The sequence below is a fragment of the Mesocricetus auratus genome, unplaced genomic scaffold (assembly GCF_017639785.1).
Source record: "Mesocricetus auratus isolate SY011 unplaced genomic scaffold, BCM_Maur_2.0 Super-Scaffold_100022, whole genome shotgun sequence".
Classification (NCBI taxonomy): Eukaryota; Metazoa; Chordata; class Mammalia; order Rodentia; family Cricetidae; genus Mesocricetus; species Mesocricetus auratus.
The window spans coordinates 10,267,870-10,292,007 of NW_024429203.1; the positions used below are offsets into that span (position 1 = coordinate 10,267,870).

At 41.4% G+C, this 24,138-nt stretch overlaps 1 long non-coding RNA gene across 1 annotated transcript in view; it reads right to left on the reverse strand.

Moving 5' to 3' along the window:
• LOC121133536 overlaps positions 1-24,138 on the reverse strand; it is a 64,342-nt gene that overhangs the window by 4,612 nt on the left and 35,592 nt on the right. The window contains exon 2 of the long non-coding RNA XR_005870409.1: positions 5,535-5,663. This is a non-coding gene — a long non-coding RNA (uncharacterized LOC121133536). The remainder of the gene's footprint in view (positions 1-5,534; positions 5,664-24,138) is intronic.

A 24,138-nucleotide genomic window follows, 5' to 3' on the forward strand; every position in this document is an offset into this window, starting at 1 on the left:
TGGAGGGTGACCCCTGTAGTCTTCCCAGAACTATTTGCAGTAGGCCAGTGCTTTGTCTGCTCATAATGCCACTTATAAAGTGCCACAAACTGGGTGGCTTAAACATTTATTCCCACAGATCTGGTAGCAATTTAGCTCTGAGTGAGCACCTGCTTAGATGGCTGTCTTCTCTCGTAAGCTCTCCTAGTGGAGAATCTTCTCACCATAAACTCATTTGATGGAGAGAATAAGCAAGTTACTGGGAGGCTCTTCTAATTAATGGGCTCTGCTTTATGGTCTGAAGTTTCTCCAAGGTTCCTCTCTCATTGGAGGTTAAGACTTTAATTATGAATTTTGGGAGAGCATTAACAGCCAAGTCATAACTTTCTGTCTTAACTCAATGACATAGTGCATATTTTGGTCTTTTCCAAAAAGAATCCAATCAAGTTTATCTATATAAAAGTGAAAAATTACTTTAAAAATTCAATATTTTAAAGAATTCTTTGAAAATTCCCAATACATATGTATATAAAATGGAATGCTACTACTGAACTCTAAAAAAATGTTAAAAATTTACAGGAAAATGGATGGACTTGAAATGTATAATATTAAGCAAGGTTATATAATCTCAAAAAAAAACAAATGTTCTTTCATATGCGGTGTCTTTCACATATGTGTACATGTGTAAGCAAATGTACAAGTGGGCACAGAATAGCATGAAGAAAAGAGACCAAGATGTAGCAAGAGTTCTAATTGGTCTTAATAATAAAAATTCACATATTGGGGGAGGTGAAAGATCATTGAAGCAAAACATCCAGTCACTAGTTTGTACCTCTGCCTCAGACAAAAGAGCCATCCTGTCTCCAAGAAGCCTCTAGATTGCCTCACACTGACTGCCTCAGACTGCCATGGGCTCCTGTCTCCTCTCGCCTTATATTCCTTTCTCAGCCCAGCCATATCCCTTCTTGTCTCCATCTCCTTAGTGCTGGGGTTAAAGGCTGTCACTCTCAATGATGTGATCACCTTTGTGTGAGTTCTGTTTCTCTTTTAGACTGGATCAATTTTATGTAGCCCAGAGATCTGACTGCTTCTGTCTCCTGAGTGCTGGGATTAAAAGCGTGTACCACCACTGCCCGGCCTCCGTGGCTAACTAGTGTGGCTGCAAGGGGTACTAGTCAGCAGAAAAAAACGATGGAATCCTGAGATCCACAGGCAAATGGATGGCACTAGAAGAAACCATCCTGAGTGAGGTAACCCAGTCACAAAAAGAGAAACATGGCATGTACTCTCTCATATATGGATTTTAGACATAGATCTGGGGAGTGCCAGCCTACAATCCTATGGCCAGAGAGCCTGGGAAACAGAAACTTCATTTAGTGGCTCATCGAAGAAGAGGCAGACTCCCTCGGTTAAGTACTGAGCTGAACTAAGAAAGCCAGTAACAGAGAGGGAGGACTGATGATCAAAGGGATTAAGACTGGGCTGGTTTAACCCCCAGAAACAGCTGACCAGACAAAGGTTAACTCTTGAATCCCAGGCATCAGCTTGGGAATCCAGCATGGGACTGATCAAGACCCCCTGAATCTGGGTGTCAGTGAAGAGGCCTAGGGAACCTATTGAGCCTTGGGCAGCAGATCAGTACCCATCCCAAGTATACACACGGACTTTGGACTCCCATAGAACAATGTGAGGTGCACTCTCACCCTGAACTCTTGGGGAAGGGTCTAGGCCCTGCCCTATATGAAATGACACACTATGGACACCCCCATGGAGGGCCTCACCCTCCCTGGGGGAATGAGGGGATAATGGGGAGGGTTAGGGGGAGGGCACGGGAGGAGGGGAGGGAAAGGGAGAGGGACCTGGAACTGACTTGTTTCTTATATAAATTTAAACTGGAAAATAAAATAAAAAAATTAGCCACAAAAAAAAAGGTGTGTGCCACCACTGCTTGGCCTCCATGGCTAACCAGTGTGTCGAGCTTTGTGCTCTGATCTTGAGGCAAACTTTATTTGTTAGATCATAAACAAAATATCACCACACCGAGAAAGTTAAATATGAGGGCATGAGAAAGGACTGAATGTAAGTAATAGACACAGTTACGAAAGATGACATAAAGATATTAGAAAAGTACTAGTTCTGCCATGGGTTTTGTTGTTGCTGTTCTAGTGGCTGCTAAGTACATAAAGGTACATGCCTTCAAACCCAGCACTTTAATCCCAGGAAAATCTCTATGAGTTTGAGGCCACCCTGGTCTATAAAGTGAGTTGCAGGGCAAACTCCAAAGCTACACATAGAAACCTTGTCTCAAAAAGCAAAAAAAAACAAAAGGCTAAAAAATACACATTCAATATTGAAAGTGTAAAATTTAATCTGAGGCTCCTCAGTCTCCATTTCAAATTTGAATTCTAATGACATGTAAATTCAATGCTTGTATGGACTTTGAGTCTGGTTAATTTTGATGTGATGTTTCTACATTTGTAAGTTTTTAAACTGAAATTTGTTTTTTTTAAGGAGAGAATTCTGTACTTATGGTGTATTTCTACCATACTTACCATCTACTCCTCCCCCTAACTTCTCGAGGGTCCACTTTTCATCCCTTCCCGCTAACTTCATTTCCTTTTCCAAAACAATTTAATATATTTTTATTTATCTACTCATGTAATTATTTTTACAGAATATGTATTGTGTGTGTGTGTGTGTGTGTGTGTGTGTGTGTGTGTGTGTGTACACGAATGCAGGTAGTCACAGAGGATAGAAGAGGGCATTGGATCCCTTGGAACTGGAGTTTCAGGATTTTTGAGTCACCTGATGTGGATGAAGAGAACTGTATTCTGGTCTTCTGAAAGAGTAGAAAGTCCTCTAAACCACTACTCCATCTCTCCAGTGCCTTCTCCCTCTCTTTTTAATAACCTACTGAAATTGAATTCAGCTGTGGGGCCATCCCCTGGAGCATGGTCCACCAAGCAAGGACCACACCCCGGGAGAAAATTTACTATCCTCCTCCCAGAAACCACCAACTATCAACAGCTTCCCAGCCAGGGTTAGGAGCTCATAAGCCCCTCCCCAGATCCATGCTTGAATGTTGATTGGCTTGATCTCATTCAGGTATTGTGCAGGCAACCCCAGTTGCCATGAGTTCATGAGTGCAGCAGTTCTGTCCTGTCAGGAACACAGTATTTTGTCCTGATCCTCTCCAATCTCTAGATTATATATCTCTCTGCCCCATCTTCCATAATATTTCCCGAGACTTGCAGGGGAAGGGTGTGATATGGATGTCCCATTTATGGCTGAGCATTCCATGGCCACTAATTCTCTGCAGTTTTACCAGTTGTGAGTTTCTGTGTTAACTGCTGACAACTGCAAAAGGAAACTTTATAAAGGAGGTCTGAGAGCTGCACAAACGTGTAGGTATACAAATACAGATTTAAAGGCAGTTTGGTACTGTGTCCAGTTAGCAATGTAATAGCAGTGGGTTTGCTTCTTGGGGCTTATGAGCTCCCCCGCTGTGGGTTCTTGGCCAGGCTTACACAATCAGGTCATGAGTTCTGTCCTATGGCCTTAAATTCAATGAGAAAGGATGGGTTAATCCCACTACTGCATAAATGAATACATGTTATTGTGGCTGGCAGGGTTCACAGCTAGGTAACACTGCTGATGACTTTTCTCCTTAGGCAGCCCACTGCAGTACCTTGCTGTGCTATGAGAGCCAGCCAGAAGGGAGAAAGCTTCCTGGTTAGTACCAATTTGTTTTCTCCAGGCCCCATGACCAAACTGTCTGGTGTCTTTACAAATAGGGTCTTACCATCAAGTTCTGATGGGAATCCAAGGAAAATGGCAATGGTGTGTATTGTTTGAGGTCTCTCTGAAACACCTCTGACCTGAGGTTTAGCTGTTCCTTATCTGGAACTTTTAAATTGGCAACCTGGATTATCCTCTGTGTATGGTAATGCTAATTAAACTTTTATGTATGTATATATATATATATATATATATAGGAAGCTCATAAAACAATAGGTTTCATATGGCTTTTTCAAACATCTTAAGTGTCAGTTGCTTTTAGGAAATCAGTTCATGTTCCTTGGAATTTCCCTGAATGATACTGGTAAAACCTTTGGACTCTGTGGTTATAACATGTTCACCAATCAGACTTCCAGTGCTTATCCACAATGGGTAATTCCAGAGACCTGGAGGGAATTTGGTCATGGAGAGGTAAAATAAAAATATCCCAATCATAGCATTTTTTGACTACTACAAATTATAAGTACATATGAGAGCCTACTATTTCACCGGAACTTGAGGGTGAGGACCTGTGAAGCCACAACACACTTTGGTCATGAGACTACTAAGAAATGCTTGGATGGCTGAGTTTCATCCTATTGCCTGATTTATCAGTTAGTCTTTTGCAGTTTCCATGTCTAAAGGACAGTTGGGAAAGTGCTTTAATTACATACTGAGTCAGGAATGGCTCCTCATACTAGAGGTGATGGGTGGAACAGAACAATATAAGGAGACACCAGTTCATGTTCCTTAGAATTTCCCTGGAAATACTGAATGATCTGTGGTTGTAACATGTTGTCCACTCAGATTACCACTGCATATCCACATGGGTAATTCCAGAAATGCAGAGAGAAGTTGGTCATGGGGAGGTAAAACAGAAATATTCCAACCACATCATTTTTTGACTACTAAAAATTGTAAGTAAAGTTCTGTATTGAACGTGTTTCTTATTCTTTTTTATTTTATCATTTTTTATTTTAATTTTAAATAGCTTGTTTTACATGTCAATCCCAGTTCCCTCTCCCTCCCCTCCTCCTGCACTCCCCTTTCCCCCCAGCCTCCCACCCTATTGCCAAATCCTTCCACATAGGGGATATCTAGAGTCTGTCATTTCACTCGGGGTAGGGTCCAGGCACTCCCCTAAGAGTCCAGGCTGAGAGAGCATCCCTCTTTGTGCTATGGGCACACGATGACCGTTTGTATTTCAGGGATAGACACTGATCCACAGCTCAGGGCCCCATAGGTTGCCCAGGCCTTCTTGCTGACACTCACATTTGGGGAGTCCAGATCAGTCACATGCTGGCCTCCCCGCTGTCAGTCTGGGGTCCAAGAGCTCTCCCCTGTTCAGATCAGCTGTCTCTGCTGGTTTTGCCAGCCCATTCTATGCCAATTTGCTCATCACTCCTCTCTCTGTCACTGAGTTCCTTGGGTTCAGTTCAGTGCTTAATTGTGTGTTTGCCTCTGCTTCCATTAATCACTGGATGAAGGCTCCAGGATGGTTATAGACATCAAGTTCATTATCAGGAATGGGCATTCGAGGTGGTCTCTCCACTATTGCTTAGCTTGCCAATTGGTGTTATCCCTTTAGATCACTCGAGGTCACTCTGGTGCCTGATCTGTCTTCTAACCTATGATTCCCTCTTCCCCCTATTCTACCCCCACCCGTGTTTCTTATTCTTAGCAGCCTCAAGCCATCCGAGCCTTGAGTTGGCTCTGTCTGCTCACTCTGTCTCAGTCTTCATAGAACTATGTATTTTTTGTTTGTTTGTTTAACTTACCACTTGAAATACGTGAGAGTAGAAATGGGTCTGTTTTCTTCTCACGTTCCCTCCTTTTCATATCCCAATTCTTGCATCTTTTCTTTTATCTCAAAGTTTTAATGACAAGGGTGACAACGCTTGTCAAATCTGTGAATGAGCAAGATGAAAGGTTGATAATGAATATGAAATGTAAGGCTCTGCTTCTCTCTGCCTCATTATGTTCCGGTCCCTCTGCACACTTTGCTCTCCCGTTATACTGAGCCCTATGTAAGAAGTCATTTGGAATCAGACTCAGATCTCTTGCTAGAGACTTGGAGTCAGAAAGATTCTTTTTCCCAATGCATTTTTGACACTTCTGTCAAAAATTAGATAACTGAAGCTGTGTGTTTATTTCTGGGTCTACTTGTCTATGCCATTGGTCTATGTGTTCATATGTACTGGTACTGTGATGGTTTTGTTACTATGGTTCTGTAGTGTAGTTTGAGATCAGATATTATACTTTCAGCTTTGCTCTTTCTGCCTGGGATTGTGTCATATTTTAATTTCTTCTGCTATGATAGAATACCCTAATAAAAAGCTACTTAGGGGATAAAAGTTTTATTTGGATAACAAGACTAGGTTACAGTCTATGTTAGCACAGTAGTCAAGAAAGCTAGTCATACCCATAGCCAAGAGCAAAGAGAAATAGATGCATGTATTTTCTTCATTGCTATCTTATACACCATTCAGCTTCTTGATTCCCATACGATTCTAGACCCCTTCCCTAAAGAAAAGGGCCATTCACAGTGGACTGAGTCACCCCACATCAACTAGATTAACTAAGACACTGCATGCTTTGCAGGCCAACCCAGTGTAGACAATCCCTCACTGAGGCTTTCTTCTTAAGTAACTCTAGATTGTGTTGACGATTTAAACTAGCCATTGCAGATTGCTTTGGTTCTTTGGGGGCCTTTGTGCTTCTATGTGAATTTTAGGAATTTTTCTCCCCTGAATTCTATTAAGAATGTCACTGAAACTTTTATAGTCATTACATTGATTCTACCTGTAAATAGCTTCTGGTAATACAGGCATTTTCACAATTTCAGTTCTGCTAATCAGTGATCATGGGAGGTCTTTCCACCTTCTACTGTCTTCAGTTTCTTTCTTCAGCATCTTAACCCCTGAATATAAGTTATGGATGACTGTGAGCCACCACTCAAGTGCTAGGAATGAAACCCAGACGCTTTGCAAGAGCAACAAGTGCTCTAAACTTCTGAGCCATCTCTTCCTCTCCTCTAGGATTTTTTTTCAAGCTACCATGGATATAAAACTTACTTCTTATATAATTTATTATTTATAATATATTTACTTGCATTTAACCAATTAATTTAAATAAGTAAAAAAAAATCTACCAATCTCAGTTCCTTCTCCCTCCCATCCTCCCATTCCCCCCACCAACCCCTTTATTTTATCCCCTATCCACTCCTCAGAGAGGGTGAGACCTCCCATTAGTGATCATCAAAGTCCGTCACATATTTGGGGTAGGGCCTAGGCCCTCTCACATGTATCTAGGCTGAGAAAGTATCCCTCCATAGGGAATGAGCTCCCAAAGATATATACTGGTTCCACTGCTCTCAGACTGGGGTCCATGAGCTTTGCCTTGTTCAGGTCAGCTGTTTCTGTGGGTTTCCTCAGAATGGTCTTGACCTCTTTGCTCATCACTCCTCCCTCTCTACAACTAGATTCCAGGAATTCGACTCAGTGCTTAGCTGTGAGGGTTGGTATGTAAAATAAGATTGGTTTTAATTTAAATAAAAATTGATTAAAAAAAGAAAAGAAAATCTATAGGAACAAGAAGAAAAACACTTAAAATTTAGATAGGCGTTGATGTAGGATTTATGATACTGTTCATGAATCAGTAACAGGATCAGCATATTTATATATAAAGAAGTGTATGATAAAAACCAAACACACAAAATTAAACAGCAGTAATGAAGATGAGTAAAGTGAAGATGAAGGCTGGCAAACTTAAGCACTGCCTTCTAGAAAGAAAGTTCCTTATTGGTATGTCAACAGATTTTTATATGTTCATGTTGTACTTGTCACTTGGATGAATGTGTTTATCACATCTAAGAGTTTTCAGGTGGAGTCCTTAGGGCCTTCATAAGTTTGGCATCATACCATCTAGTAAGGATAGTTCAACTTTGTTCTTTCTTCTTTGTATGAATTTTATTTTTCTCTAGCTTTACTCCTTTAGCTAAGATTTCAAGTCTTGTTTTGAATAAAAGAGGAAAGAATAGATACCCTTGTCCCATTCCTTCTTCTAGAGGAAATACTTTCTATTTTTTCCTTATTTGGTACATTGTTGCTTATAGGTCTGTCATACTCTCTATTATATTGAGATATATGTTCTGTCTATTCTGAGTTTCTTCAGGAATTTGATTGTGAAGGGATGCTAAACTTTGTCCAAGGCCTTTTCTGCATTATTGAAATGATTCTGTGGTTTCTTTCCCCTTGACTACTTATATATTATATTTAATGGTTTGTGTATGTTAAAGCATCATTGCATCTGATCATTACATATGATTTTTTGTAACTGAATTTTTTGTTGTTGAATTTAGTTTGCAACTATTTTATTGGGAATTTTTGCATCTAAGTGAGGGAGTTTGGTCTACAGTTTGCTTTTCTTTTTCTGCGTACAGGGTATCTGGTTTTGATGTCAAGGTGATACTAGATTCATAAAATGAATTTTGTAATGTTCTTTCCCTTTCTATCTTATGGAACTGATACAGAAACACTGATGTTTTCTCCTCTTTAAAGGTAAAGGTCTGGTAGAATTTAGTGGTGACTCTGTGCAGTCCTGATCTTATCTTTGTTGGGTACACATTTAGTAACACTTCAGTATCATTTTGCTTATATGCCCTTGACTTAATTTTGGTGGATTGTATATGTCAAGAAATTTATACATTTCTTCTAGACTCTTCAGGTTTGGGAATACAAAATTTCCAAAGTACTCTACTCACAAATCCTCTGAATTGCATTAATATCTGTTGCAATGTTTCCTTCTTCATCTCTAATTTTGTGGATTTGGATATTCTGTCTGTCTTCTGGTTAGTTTGGCTGAGGATTGGTAGTACTTGCTCATTTTTTCCCCAAAGAACAAACCTCTGCCTCATTGGTTCTTTTTATTCTTTTACTCTATGTTTCATTAATTTCTTCCCTGGATCTTACTATTCCCTTCCTGCTTTTGGTTGTCTTGCTCTGTTTTCCCAAGACTTTGAGATGCATTACTATTTATTTGTAATTTCTATAGTTGTGTACTGTAAACACTCATGGCTATAAACTTCTTAGAACTACCTTATCTATATTGCAAAGAGTTTAATAAATTGTGTTGTTATTTCCACTTGACTCTAGGAATTTTATATCACTCTTGACCTTTTTAAATTAGCCACTGTTCATTTTAGAGTTTATTGTTTAATCTCCATGTATTTGTATAGTTTCTATAGCTGCTTTTGCTATTTGTTTCTAGTTTTATTCACTGTGTTCTGATAAGAGACAAGAAATTATCTATACTCTTTGTGTGTATTGTGCTATAGTCTAAAATGCAATATATGTCAGAGACAGTTCTATGGGATAATGCAATGACTGTACATTCAGAACTTATTGGATATAATATTCTACAGATGTCTATTAATTACATATGATCTGTGGGATAGTACAATTCTTAGGTTATGTATTAGTTACTTTTCTATTGCTGTGATAAAACCCCATGATCAAGACAATTTATAGAAGAGTGTGTTTGGGCACAGGGATCCTGAGGAATAAGAGTCCATAATTCAGAAGTGAAGGTATGACAGCAGGAGCAGAAAGCTACTATCTCTCTTGCAGAACATGCAGGAAACAGAGTAAATTGGAAAATGTATGAGTTCAAATTCTTGATGTACTTCCTCCAACAAGACCATGCCCCCTAACTCTACCCAAACAGCATCACCAACCGGGGACCAAGCGTTCAAATGCCCAAGACTACGGGGCATGTTATATTTAAAAAAGAAAACCAACCCCACTGATTCCAGTCTGGAAGTCGTGTGTGAGGAAAAGCTCGATTGTTAGTAACTGAAAAGTTGTGACCACACTGCCTCTCCTCACGTTTCCTGTGTTTCTGTGTTGTAATTGGTATGTCTGTTGGGATGAATAGCTCTTTCACTTTTATGCAGTCTTCTTAGAAAGGAGACTTCACTGAGAATTCAGCACCACTCAGGGGAGAGGAAACAATACGGAAATGCACTTCAAAGCCCGGTGGTGGTGGTGCATGCCTTTAATCCCAGCACTCAGAAGGCAGACACAGGCAGATTTCTGTGAGTTCAAGGCCAGCCTGGTCTACATAATGAATTCCAAGACAGTCTCTCCAAAAACTACACAGAGAAACCCTGTCTCAAACAAGCAAACGAACAACAACAACAACAACCACAACAAAAACCCATCAATCAAACAAAAGAAATGTACTTCAAATGTATTAATGCCAACTGCTATGCCACTAATTACCACTGAAAAGAGAGGCATAGAGTTTAAAATTACATAACATAAAAGTAGATATAGGGATACTCATGCTGAAGTGGATCAGGGAGATACTCTGTCAGTAAAGTGGCTGACATGCAAGCATGAAGGACTGAGTTTGGGTTCCCAGCACTCACATAAAGGAAAAAAGCCAAATGTGATTTGCACATCTGTAACTCCAGGATAGAGCAAGGGATAGCAAGTTTGCTAGCCAACCAGTCCTGGCAAATAGGTTAGTGTCACCTTCAGTGACAGAATCAAAATATGGAGTAGAGAATAATTAAATAAGACACCTGATGTCAACCTCCAACCTCTACATACTTGTGCACACATGTGAATATGCGCTCACACATATGCATGCATAATAAAAAGAGAAATGATTAATTTAAATAAAGGAAGAAGAAAGAGAAATAGGGACAAATCCAGTTTAAGCGAAAAGAGAAAACTAAAAAGACAAAAATAATGTTAGGAGAGCAAGGAGTAAAAGAAAAAAAAAGCCTGTCTATACAACACAGAAAAAGATGTAAACAAAATTATATAACACAGAGACATGAATAAAATCTGATTCACTGTTTTTGAAATTTAACTACAATTATAGACTTCTGCCATCTTGTGTTAATTATCAATGTGACAGAATGTAGAACGACATTATACAGCTAGGTCCTTGAGCATGCCTATGGAGGTTTATCTTGATTCTGATTATTATGGTGGGGAGGCTCCCCCGATGGGAGACAATACCATTCCCTGACTCAGATCCGCAACTATATAAATGGAGAAAGGGAACTGAGTGGCAGCAGATAGTCATTGCTTAGTCTCCTGCTGTTTCAAGTTCCTGCTGCCTTGCTTTTCCTGACAGGATGGGCTGTGTCCTTTATCTGTGAGTTAGAACAAATCCATTGTTCATTAAGTTGCCTTTACCATAGTATTATAATACAGCAGCAGAAGAGAAACTAAGATATATAGTAAGAAAAAGAAAGAGACTAGACAAGAGACAAAAGAAAATAAACAAAAAACAACATACAGGATCAGTTTTCTTTCTGAATCTCTAATACTGGAATCTGTTAGGCAGAAAGCATGATCGCTGTTATTGAAGACATGCTTATCCCTGAGCAGACTAATGCTGAGACTGCAGTCATCAAGAGACAGTAGCTTTCCTATGCTACAGTGAGTTAGGGGATTCCTTGCAGTACACCTGAACCGACTTCTCGCCCCCTTTAGTTCTGTAGACTGTGGGCCAGGCAGGCTCCCTCTTACTCTACAGGCTCTTCATCTGTTCCCCATGGAATGGCTAGTCTCTAACTGAGGAGAGGAGGGGCTGGAACACTGAACTCTATTGCCATCTCAGTGCTTCCCAATCCTCTCTGTATTCAGTCCCCAACAGGAGAAGGAGGCTGGAGGTGGAATCCAACAGAACGGAGCCCCAGAGTTTTCAGTCCTGCAAGTTGACAACCTCGGGCCAGAGATGAAGCTGCAGACATCGAAGGGATGCTGACATCGGACTCTGAGATGTCAGTCTCCAGTTATTCTACTCATTGCCCTCAGAAAACCACACAGTAGAGAAGTGACTACGGGGTTCAAGACACACACTGACCTACTTGGGGGCTATTACTCCCCAAGTTTGTCCTACTTTTCACCAAAGAGATAGAGTCACAGACCATAAAGTCCTTTACCACATGAACCTCCTGATGCCTGAGATTCTTAGCATGTCCATGTCCTCCCCCAGTCCATGTCTATCTCATGCAGCCTACCACAGGTGGACATTTTTTCCCAGAATCACTTGTTGGGAAGATCAACTTTTCATTGCGGATTTACTTTGGCACTTTACAGTGTATGTATATGGGTCTGAATTTAGACCTCTCATACCTGTCCTATTAACTAAAATTTCCATCTATTTCCAGTATTTTAGTCTTGATTACTGCAGCTTCACAGTCAGCCTGTGGGTGTAGCTTGATAATGTCTGTTTGCACTTATTTGGGGTAGTGACTTCTCTTGAAAACCCCATAAGGATTTCTAGAAAAAAATTCCTCACCACTTTCCCATGTTGTGTTTTTTGTGCTGTGCAATAAATACAGTGAAAAACCCTTTGTTAGGGACAGTCAGTCTCTGACAGGCAGCTACAATAGGCAGACTATATAAAGGTCAATAACTACAAACTACAGACAGATAGAAAATACAGGAGGAGAAGTGGAGAATGCCAATTTGAGTTTACTCCTGGTCAATTTAATGCAAGAAGAAATACTTTAAGTTTCATTCCTCAATGCGACATCATCACATTTTAGTGTTTTTTGAGTAAGCTGGATGGCTTTTTTTTGTGAGCTTGACACATCTGAGAAGAGGGCACCTTAATTGAGAAAATGCTTCTGTAAGATTGGCCTATAGGTAAACAAGAAGGTGTTTTCTTAATTAATGGTTAATGTAGGAAGGCCCTATCCATTGTAGGTAATGACACCCATGGGAAAGTGGTCTTGGGGTATAAAAGAAAGCTGGATGTGAAAGCCATGGGGAGCAAGCCAGTCAGCAGCATCCTCCATGGTCTCTGCTTCAGTTATTACCTCCAGAGTGAGGCCTTAAGCACCTTCCCTGACTTTCCTCAGTGATAGACTGTGACCTAAGAGTTATCAGCTGCCATAAACCCTTTCCCACTCAAGTTCCTTTTGGTCATGGTGTTTTTGTTCACAGTGGTAGAATCCCTAACTAAGACACCGAAGCTATCTTCAATGTGTTAACTGATGTGGGTAACTAAAGAATAAACACCCTCCTCCTCTTCCCCCATGCTGAAGGCCCAGAAGAAATCTCTATGGAGCAGTGTCAGCTGATAGAAAAGATGTGGAGAGACTGATAGTCTCATTACTGATAGGAATGCAAAATGATAGGCACTCTGATAGTTTGGTAATTTCTTATGAAATTAAACATTTATCTTTATCATTCAGTAATTCCATTCTTGGGTGTTTTCCATAGAGCAGCGCATCTTGATTGGAAGTGAGGTCTTTTTTCCTCACAAGACCATTTCTGGAAACACTTTTATTTGTCACAAAGTGGTAGTGAACCCTACTAAAATCTAAGGGAAAGAGGCCATTGATGCCACGAACTCCCTGCACCACAGAATTACTCAACCGCAACACTAAGACTGAAAGCCATTCTCCTAAGAAATGAAAACCTGCATCACAGAAAATCTGTGCAATAATGTTCAGAGCAGCCCTCTTTAAAGTTGTCAGAAGCTGCACTTATCCCTAATTCCCTTTAATGTGTGAATGGAAAAAAAGTGATACATCCATACCATGTATTTGAATATTACTCAGAAATAAGGAACACACACTAATATACTCAACAACTCAAATGAATCTCAATTACAGGGAATGAAAGAAGCCTGTCTCATAAGATTACATACTGTGTCCTTCCCTCCATGCCTATGGCATTCTAAATGCTTTTAATAGCCTCTGGTAGAGCATTCCACTATGACATCATTCAATATAGAGCTTAGTGAAAGGATCTGCCCCTACTTATGGTAATAGGGGTGGGTGAACTTGAGGGATGGTGTTATTTTTATTTTCTGCTCTATATTTTTCACACTTCTTTATACCTCCGGCAGCTAGTTCTGCAACGTAGTCAAATGTTCTCATGTATGTAGCTCTAGGGAGCAAATTAAAGTGTCATTCACCACACCCCCATGTTCTGGGCATCAGAACCAGTTCTACCTTGGTGGCAGTGGGTGCCCATTCCACATGCTCTTAGCAGCTGTGAGTGAAGCATCCACAGGAGAAAAGTTGTAATCAGAGGCTGAAGGCTTCGCATCACCTCTCTCGGCTACCTAGAAAGGTCTGCTCATGGGCAAAGAATGTGGCAGGCTGCCCTCAGAGGAAGTGCACCACCCCAACCTTCATGCAGATCATTCAGCAGAGTGCCTAGAATTTGCTGAGTGTGTCGAAGAAAAACAGTTACGTTTTCCTGGAAGGCATTAGACGCCTCTCATTTGACATGTAATCATCTGAGAATCTCCAGGGAGCCTAATGATGTGTTGTGAGACAGGCCACGTTCTCCAGGGCACACATTGTAAGAGGCCTTTCCTAGACTCTGGGAGAGGTTTGACATAGGAGATAGCCATTGCTATTCCCAAAACATCACAGAGAGTTGTGCTGGATTCTAAGCAGGCGATACCATACTTCAATCATAGGCCTTAGTAAATATTAATTGCGGTCTCTTGATAAATATTGCCAATGGTTAAGAAAATTAAAAGCTTGGCTTTAACACTTAAAAGATTGAAACAAAAAACCAAAACCAAAACAGAACTACAAGAAACCCTCATGAGTCTTGTGAGTGATCAACCTCTGAAAAGACCCACTTTTTCCTCGTCCTTGTCCTGATATATTGCAGATGGGCTCAGGGGTTCTAAGGATGGAAAACACATGACCCTGGTGCTTCTTTGATATCTGGGTGATTTTGGATAAGCCTGTCCCATGTTCCTGGATCCAGGAGGCACCATGCTGCCTGTGACAGAAAGCTGGCAAGCGCTTTACATTTCTGCCTATGGTGAGGAAACACAACTTGGTTTGGAGGTTATGTCCCAGCAAAAGGGAGCAGGGTTTGGTCTATGAGAGATAGGCTGTCTGGGATATTGTATAACTCTGGAGACAAGAGTGCTGGCATTAGGTTTTTCTACACACAAGGAACCAAGAGAAGAACATGTCAGGTTTTTCTACAAAGTTAGAATGAGAAGACACTTTGAAATGGATAGGTGATGGGTTTTATTAGAATTAGAAAAGAAGGATGTGCCTGAGGCTATCTGGGAAGCAAGCAATACTGCAAGGTTTTCCTCTAGCTTGGGGAATGAGATTGGCTAGAGAAAATGTGAAAGGCAGAAACACAAATAAAAAGTTAAGAACTTCTTCCAGAACCTTGGGTAGTGTTTTCCCAGTCCTGGTTTTAAGAGGGGCCTGTGAAGCAAGGACAGCTCAAAATATAAATGTCTGATGTCAGGGTGACTATATGGGGTCTGGAGCAGGCAGAGCCCTGGGGATTAATAGATGTGCATATCTATGGCCATAATATAGTTCCAACTTTCTCTCTGCTCTGACCTGAGTAGTATGGGGGGGGGGGCTTGACTACTGCCCTCTCAACAAGGCAAGTACAATTAGAAGCAAATGTTTTAGTGGGATTGCCTGAGACAAGACAGTTCCTATCCACTGCTTCAGAAACCATAGAAGGAGTAAATAATTCCACTCTTTTATAACCAAGTGCTTCACCAAGCAACAGAGAACATTGTTCTTCAGTTAGAAATGATATATATTTTCATCTGTATGCAGCAAACAGCATATACCTAGTGTGTGTGGCTGTCAAACGGATGTCAGAATTAGGGATGACCCTTACAGCCTCCAGAGAAAGGAGTCAACAGAGGGAATTTGAGGAAAAGTGTTGAGCTGGAAAAAAGAAGCAGAGACTTGATCAATGATTGAATACAAGAGCTGTCAATCATTTCTGCTTTGCAAACCAGCTCACAGCAAGTTGGCTCTCAACAAATTAGGTCACAGGAAACAAGAACCTAAAGTGTGGGCCGAAAGATGTATGTAAGGCAGATGGACCTTAGAAAGATGTGGCTGTCACAGACGCCAACTCTGGCTGCTGTGTTAGGATGACGGCTGAAGGTAGGAACCTTGAGGAAGGTAGACAGTGTTCGTGTCTGACTGATGTTCATGCTGCAGTCAAACAAAATCTGTACAGAAATGAAGCAGTCAGAGACAACAGGAATGAAAAAGAGGTAGAACCTGGAACCATGGAATACTGTGGAAAGGAGGTAAAGAGAGAGGCTCTTCCCAAAGTCCAGCCAGAGACAGAGGGTGTCCCACTGGCCTGGGAGAAAAGATGTGTTTAGAGGTGACAGGCCAGGTAGATGAGGGGTTAAGGCCAGGAATCAGCAGAAGAAAGGGCTGAGGAGAAGGTGCTTGCCCCGCGGGAAGTAATTCTTACCCAACTCAGGTACCTGGGCCAAAGGAGACCTACTATGGTTGGAAGCCTTTGACTGTCGTTTTACAGGCTTTTTCAGTAAAAATCCCTGATTGGTACATTCTAAGATGTGGCAATCAGTAATTGGTGAATATTACTTAAGAAACTAGAACTGGTTTTGTTCCATTATCTCTGTGCCCTCATTTTCCTTTTGAGAGTTTGATGGAGACCATGAATAAACTTGGTGTTAAGAGTCATCCCAGCTCTTGGGTGTGAGAAACAGTCCCAGCATACATATCTGAAATTAGGGAAAACCAAGTGATTAATAAAAGTTTGTAAAATTGTTATAGTTTGGAACCTAGAAAGAAGCCAGAATTCTTTTTCTCACATGTATTTATTTGTTGATTTTTGTGTATGGGTGGGGGTGGGGCACATGCCACAACTTGTATATAGATGTCAAATGACAACTTGCAGGACTCAAGTCTGTCCTGCAACCATGTGAGTCACAAGGATTGAACTCAGGTATTCAGGTGTGGAGGCAGGCATTTGACCTCCTGGGCTATCTTGCTAGCCCAAAACAACATTCTTAAAGAAAATTCTAGAAAGCAGAAGTTACATATCTCAATTTTGAGAGAGATTTTTTAATTATAATTTTTGAGATTATAATATAATGTCATCCTATTCTCCCCCCTCACTTTCCTCCCAAGTACTAACCCTCCTTTGAAATTCATGGCCACTTGTTCCTAAATATATAAATACATTTTCAGTGCAGATTCAAAAATAGTGAAAGGAATGAGAACTATTACTTACTATGTATCAGTCTTCTGAAGCTCTTTAATTAGATTATCTCATTAATTTTTCATTTAGCTTCTAGAATATTACAGGTGCTATTTGACTCTTGTTTTACAGATAAAGAAACTGAGTGCCAAAGAGACTTCCTGATTTGCTAATGTTTGAAAGCCATCAGACCCCAGAGCCTGCATTCCTCAACATGTCCAGGAAAAAAATGTGTTGTGACTTCACATGTTGCCAAAGTCAGTGAGCTCTGTCTTCATTTAAGGGTAGGGAGTAGAGTCTGGTTGATTTAGTGCAGTCTTGAGAGGCCAGTGAACTCGTCAATGGTTGAGATTACTTTGTGGCTTTGCCATCATGTAGATAATTCCTTTCTGAGGAGGATGAAGAGAAGGGTGATAGGATGGAAACAAGCTCACATGGGAACAGAAGTGGGTGGGTTGGGTATCATGTGGCCAGTTGGCCACTTCATCTAGAATTACAGTGGCTTAATTTTTATTAACTGAAACTAATAAAAAATTAAAAATCTTGCATGGGTGAACTGAGCAATTTTCATCTTTGCTATGGACAAATGAAACTATCAAAGTAGGGCCATTTGCCAAAATAGGGAGTACAGTGTTTTTTTCTTGCTGCTAAAAGCAGTCTGACTTTTAGATTCCCAAGCTTACATTAGGCCCTAAGTAGGATAGTATAATGAAGGGAGGGTTCACTGCCCAAAAGGCAGGAGCACGGGGTGAGGCCATTCTCAAACACTTTCGACTTCATTTTCTTATCTCTAAAATAACCTGCTGGATTATCTCTAAAGTCTCTTCAGTGGCAACAATCTGATTCTAACAAGTTTATTGCAAAGAATATATAAATCAAAGGGCAAAAGAAATAGCAGAAAGTTATAGAGGAAATTACCAAGTTAATATTCTCCCTAGGGCACAGCCTCTGGCTCTACCTCTTACTAGTTGATACAAAAGCCCAAATTAACAATCTACCATCTTCATTGAATAGTGACTGCTCCCCCCTTGGATGGAGAGCATTAACAGTTACAAGAGGCTGGTGAGAGATCATTTCCCTCCTAGTGTAAAGAAACCTTAGGCAAACACTGGGTGGGTAGACACTTTGATAAGCGAGGGGGCATGTTGGAGAAATATGTGTTGGAAGACAAGTCCACATATACATATGTGAAGTCTACCAAGCACGGTGTTCAGGGATCTCCATTGCCTTCATCAGTGGGCCAGCACTTGATCAGTAGGCCACGGGATGCTGCCCAGACTCAGTCTTAACTGTCATTTCCACAACCTCCCATTCACAAAAGTTATTCAGCCGGATCCAGCTCTATTCTGCATCCTGAGAATCACAAGGCATTGCTGAACAAGCCCTTTCTTTCTTTTCTCACACTTTGCATGGTGGGGACTAGAGCTTGGGGTGGGGTCAGGGTGAGGGGAGTCCCAGGATTGAATGTTCTATATCTGCCATTTTTCTGCAGCTTGGCTACTCCCTGCTGTTATCTTTGGCTCTGTTGCTATGGGCGGGAATATGTTTGGTCCTGGTTTAATAACTGCTTGGCTGCCAGAGGCACTCATTTCTCATTGTATTGGTGGGGGATTAGTAGAAATGTTTGGGGGATGTTTCCTGTATTAAGCAGCAGGGGAGAGCTCACTGGACCCGGGCCCTCTTTTGACATAGCATCCCACTTTTCCCACTTTCACCCTTGGAATGTGCTGAGACTGGTTATTTGCATCCAGGGCAGCTACTCCTCCCTGACACTTTGCAGATCTGCACCCTTTCCAGGTGCCTTTGTATAAACACTTCTCGGAGATACTGCAAAGACACCCAGACAATCATCTTGGGTTGTAGCTTTAAAAAAAATTAAAAATAAATAAAACATTTGGTGTTCCACAGGGCATTGCAAAGCTGGGAAGATGGCTAGGTGGGAAAGAGTACTTGCCGTGAAAGCCCGATGATTTAAGTTTGACCTCCCAGATTCCAAAGTGGAAAGAGAGAACCAGCTACTAAAAGTTATCCCCTGACCTCTACACATAAATTGTGGCATACATGCATGCACGCATGCACGCACACACACACACAATAACAATAATATGTTTTTTCAAAGAATTAGAAAAAAATAACAGTGTGTACGAGCAAAATTCTGATCCTTTGCCTTATCACTCTATTTCATATTTTGAATTCTTTGACAATTAACTCACTACTCTTCTTTGGAGCCACCACTCACCTCATCCACAATGAACTTGAACTTCATAACCCGTGTTACCTTAGAGTCCTGGGATACAATTATAGCTCTTCTTGAAACTATAAACTAACTGGTTACAGATTTTTGGTGCCCTTGCATCTGTCTAGGCCAATTATCAAAGGCTTGGGAAAAACTACCCAGAAAAGTGAGCACAGGAGGGCGAATGTCTAGGAAGTTTTGTTTCTCGATTGGCTACAGACAAAAGCAAAAGCTGCAGCTGGCCGAAAAATCATCACCGAGCGCTTGGTGGCTTAGCAGTGGAAGTGACACAGTCTCCGCTTTGGGTCTTGAGGTCGCTGCTTAAGGGCTCTGGGGACTTGAGGGAGTCACTTCCTACCTCTCTTTCCCATCACTCCGCTGTGATTCGGAGATGATTCTGACTCTGAAGTTGTTGGAGCCCGACACAAGAAGGCTCTCTAAGCTACAAGCATAAGATGTGGCTGTATGTGAGAACATTTATCATTAGCAGAGAACTGGCCAAGTGGATACAGCCATACACCACGGAGGAAACCTAACAGAAACATTGACACACTGCAGAGTATTTCAAGGACTATTTTCTCCTGGCAATGGGAATGCAGCCTTCTGGTAAGTGTGGCCTGAATCCCCTTCCTATGTTGAAAGACTCTCACGGTGCGGGGCATAGGTCACTCCTCTACCTGTCCATGTGATCCCCACATAGGGTGTAGAGCTGAGGTGTGTGGTGCTCCTACCTCACTCATTTAAAGAAGAGAGACTGCACCATGGGCAGAAGGAGATGCAGGGTGCAGGCTGGCAGAGAGGCCCAGCACATTTGGTTCTACACACAGCAGTAGCTGCAGCTCTAACAGTGGGACCCACTGTTCATTCAGGTTGGTGCGGCTGTGTGAACACCAGGTAGCAGTGATGTCTTTGGTCTCTAGACAGTTTTGGGGTGTCATTTCTGACTGTCTTACCTCTTAACCTGTTCTTTTTTAGACAACTCAAGAGATTCTGGAGCTACCCAGTGTGCCTTTTTACGGAACTCGATTATGGAAAAATCCATCATCACCTCATTCAGCAGTTTCAACACAGGGCCTCTAATCTCACCTGTTTTCTGTCCTTCCTCTCACATCTCACTTTGCCTTTGTCTGTTTTGGGTGAGATATTTTAAAGTGAGCCCAAGACATACTATTTTACTTGTAATAGTGCACATTTCTAGTCAGATAGGACTGATTTTTCCTTTTGAACATAGCCAACATAGCCACCATCCCTTTTTCCATCCAAGGGGATTGACAGTAATGCCAACAGCTGCAAGAAATTCCCTCCCTGCTGAATATGCTCCTTTGCTCCCCCGTCAAAATTTTCTAGGGTGTTCTTGTTACCTGAGACAAAAATCAGCATCACAGGGGCCCTCAGGCAGGAAGGTGCCAATAACACAAAACATCCCTGTTCATAAAGTGCTAAGAAAAATGATTTCTACTCCCCGTTCTTTAACTCACCTTGAGGAGAAATAAGAATAGAAAGATGGTGTGAAGAGCTGCATGGGAGTCTGCATTCCACCCAACTCCGGCTTCTGTGGGCTTTGTTCACTGCCATTGCCCAGGCCAAGGAAGTGCATTTCTTTTTTGAGGGGTATGCAGAAGTAACACTGAGCAAATCTGTCTACTCCCTAAATCCAAATTTCCCACCTGACACATCCTAACATGTGCTCTTGGAGCAACACTGAAGGAAGCCTGTTTCGACCACTTGTTTGTAAGCCTGCATTCTCCTAACTTTATCAGCAATAAGCTCAAGTGTGCAGCCCTTTGGCTGTTAGATTTTCATATTGGTCTCCATGGTTCTAAACCCAGTGAGGAGGGAGGAGTGGGGACTGTTATTTTTAAGCTGTGAACACTAACACTGTTTAAATTAATTTAGCAGTCACTAGCATAAGCCAGAGATACTATAATGGATCAATGACACAAAGAATGGAGCAACATTCCTATCCCCTGGGAGCCTCTGGTGGCAGGATGACAGTCACTGTAAAAAGAGCTAACTCACAGCGTTCTGGAGGTACAGAGTCCACAGCAGTTCTGGATCCAAGCAAATGAGTCTGCCTCAGAAAGAGCAAGAAAAAAAAGACAGTTCAGGGGCTAATAGAATGACTGAGGATGTAGATAAGAGACAGGATGCTATCCTGGCCTGCATAGGCTGTGGATGTAGGTCAGAGAGAGGATGCTTACCTGGTGTGCACGAAGCCCAGAGTTCTATCCCCAGCATTTCAACACCAATCAATCAGTAAACAAACAAGTATGAAGACAAAGTACAGGGAATAGGGGGTTTGGTGATGGTCAGAACTGAGGAGTTGACAGAGGAGAAAACCCAAGGTCCAGCGTTGAAGAGTCATATGTGCCTGTCAGAGGAACTTGGATTCCACTTTAAAAGCCAAGAGGTAACATTAAAGTTTAAAAACAGTGGCAGAGTTTTCAAAATGTTTGTTTTTAATACAGAAACATGGAGAATAAAGCTTAGAGAGACATAAGACAAGGATCTGTGAAAACACCAAGAAGCTCACTGGGCAGCCAGGAGGAGACAGGAAGAATTGGAGATTCAATCACTCTTCAGTTCCAAAACAGGATTTTATATAAGTAATCATATAACAGTAATATTTAAGTAAAACAAAACAAAGTAAATGCAAAGATAGGAAGGGGAATAACTGAACAAGAATAAGATTAGCATGCTGAGTGAGTCCAGGTGTGCATATGCATATTCATGACAAGGGAGAGACAATGAAATTGACTTAGCCTCCCAGCAGTCCTTGCTTTGGGGGAAGAATCCTTTATATCCATCATCATTCCCAAAAGGAAGTTAACCAGTTGCTGGGGAAAAGAAAGGATTGCTATATCTAAAGCCATGTCTCCTGAGAATTCTCACATGAGGCCCTGTAGAACACAAACAGTACTTCCTCAGTTTCCTCTCCTTCTTATGTGTGTGTGTGTGTGTGTGTGTCAGTATCCCTTCCTTTTTATGTGCCTATATGGTGTGTGTGTGTGTGTGTGTGTGTGTGTGTGTGTGTGTGTGTGTGTACGAGCTTTCCTGTGAACATGGAAGGAAGTGCAGAAATCTCTTCAAGATCCTTATTAGAAGAAGGAGCCTCTGCAATTTGCAAGTGGATGATTCTGGACAAGTGGCCTGAACCAGGTACAAAAAACAGCTGTATCACCCTATGAGTAGGTAGAGCCTCCTACAGTCAAAGTCATAGAGATATAGGACTGTGGTGATATCCTGATTATACAAATAAAGTGTATCTGAAGATTAGAAGGAGGAAGGGAGGGAGGGAGGGAGAGAGGGAGGGAGGGAGGAAAGGAGGAAGAAAGGAAAGGGGAGAAGTTACTGTATAATAGTGGATATGCTAATTGACTTGATTCTTGTGTTCTTTTCTCAATGTATATGTACTTCCAAATATCAAACTGTGTGTCCCAGCAAGTCTTGTTTATCAATGATCACAAAAGTGCTGGACAAAAGTCAATATTTAGGCCAGAAGAGGCTTGGCTCTTGCTATGTTCTGGGTATATTAAGGAATTTAGAGGGGAAATGCTGTCAGTCGGATCCTGCTGCCAAGACTAATCTTATTAAGAACCCAAAAACTCAGGTCAGTGAGATGACTCAGCAGATAAATGCACTTGCTGCCAAGGCTGACTACCTGAGTTCTACCCTCAGGAGCCACAGGGTAGAAGGACGGACAGACAGACAGACACAGACACACATACACACACACACACACACAACACACACACAAATAATGTAATTTAAAAACATTTTAAGTAGTCAAATTATAAAGCTTGAACCCCTTTTCTCATTTTCCTGTTAAAATTTTTTTTAAATCCACATTACCACCACTTGAGATGCAAATTTAGAGGAATTACAGGTGGAAACATGAAAAAGGAAAAAAAACACTTCTATTGCAAACTTGCAAGGATGGGACAGAGAGCATTGCATGGTAAACAGAATGCCCGAAGCTTTGTTTAGATGCCTGAGGATGAAGATGGGTCAAAATGGCCTCTCATCTTTGATACTGGACAGTTGAAAACCAGCATACACTGGGATTGGAAGGCACGCAGAGGGTGGGCCAGGTCTTACTCTACACTGATGCATGATAGATTGGTGAACTAGTGTGTCTATGTAGAGGGGTTGGATGCTATACTTAGAACAGGAACACCAGAGAGGATGGGCTGGGGATATTCAGGACCTGATACCCTTTGGGTGGTGACTGAAGGGGAATTACAGATTTCACTCGGGAAGACTAAAAATTACAACTCAGGAAGTGTCCAAGTTTTAGCTGTTGTTTTGAGTTTGCCTCAACACCTTCTGAATTACTTTGTTCTGAGATGGAGATGGCTTCAGCAGTATGGAAATAATGCCCTCTGATATTACACTAGTCCATCTTGTTTCCCTACAGAAAGATAGAGAAGAACTATGGTTCTTCTCTTGTTTCTGACCTTTGCAAACCCCTAAACTCAGCATCCTCCATCATAAGGCCTTATCTTTGTAATTATATTTCTCAATACCTTCCCAAACCACTCTGTGTGCTAATCAAATAGTAGGACTCTTCCGGCACCAGAAAGCCAGAAGTCTTTCACATGGCTTTTGTGGGTGCTCCTTCTGTATTATTGTTTCCTGTTAAGCCTCTGTTCAAATTCCCTTCTGAAAACAACCTCCCCAACAATTCAGCATTTGCCACCATTTGTCAAGGTCATAATGTGCAAGACTCTGCTCCAGCATTGCAGAGAACACTGATATGAATGAGACTTGGTCCCCCAACTCAGACATCAGATTCCAGCAATCTGTGTATCTCATTAGCTCCCTTATTTAAGAATTTATATTCTCAAATATTGGCCCACCCATTCCTTTATAATGTTGAACATGCAGATCACATACTACACCCAGAATCTACCACAGGAATCTCTAGTACTGGGCTTCTAAACAAGTCCCTCAGTGCCCTTCATGCCATGAGTTAAATGTTTTGTCTTCTCTACTAACGGTTAAAATAAAGTGGAGGTATTTACACCACTGTGCTTTTCAAGGGCCTTGTTATTATTTCGCCAAAGTGTATTGTTCATGTCCAAAAATGCAGTGCGTTTGTATTGATCTTAAGCTCACTTCTTCCAACCCTGGGGGAGT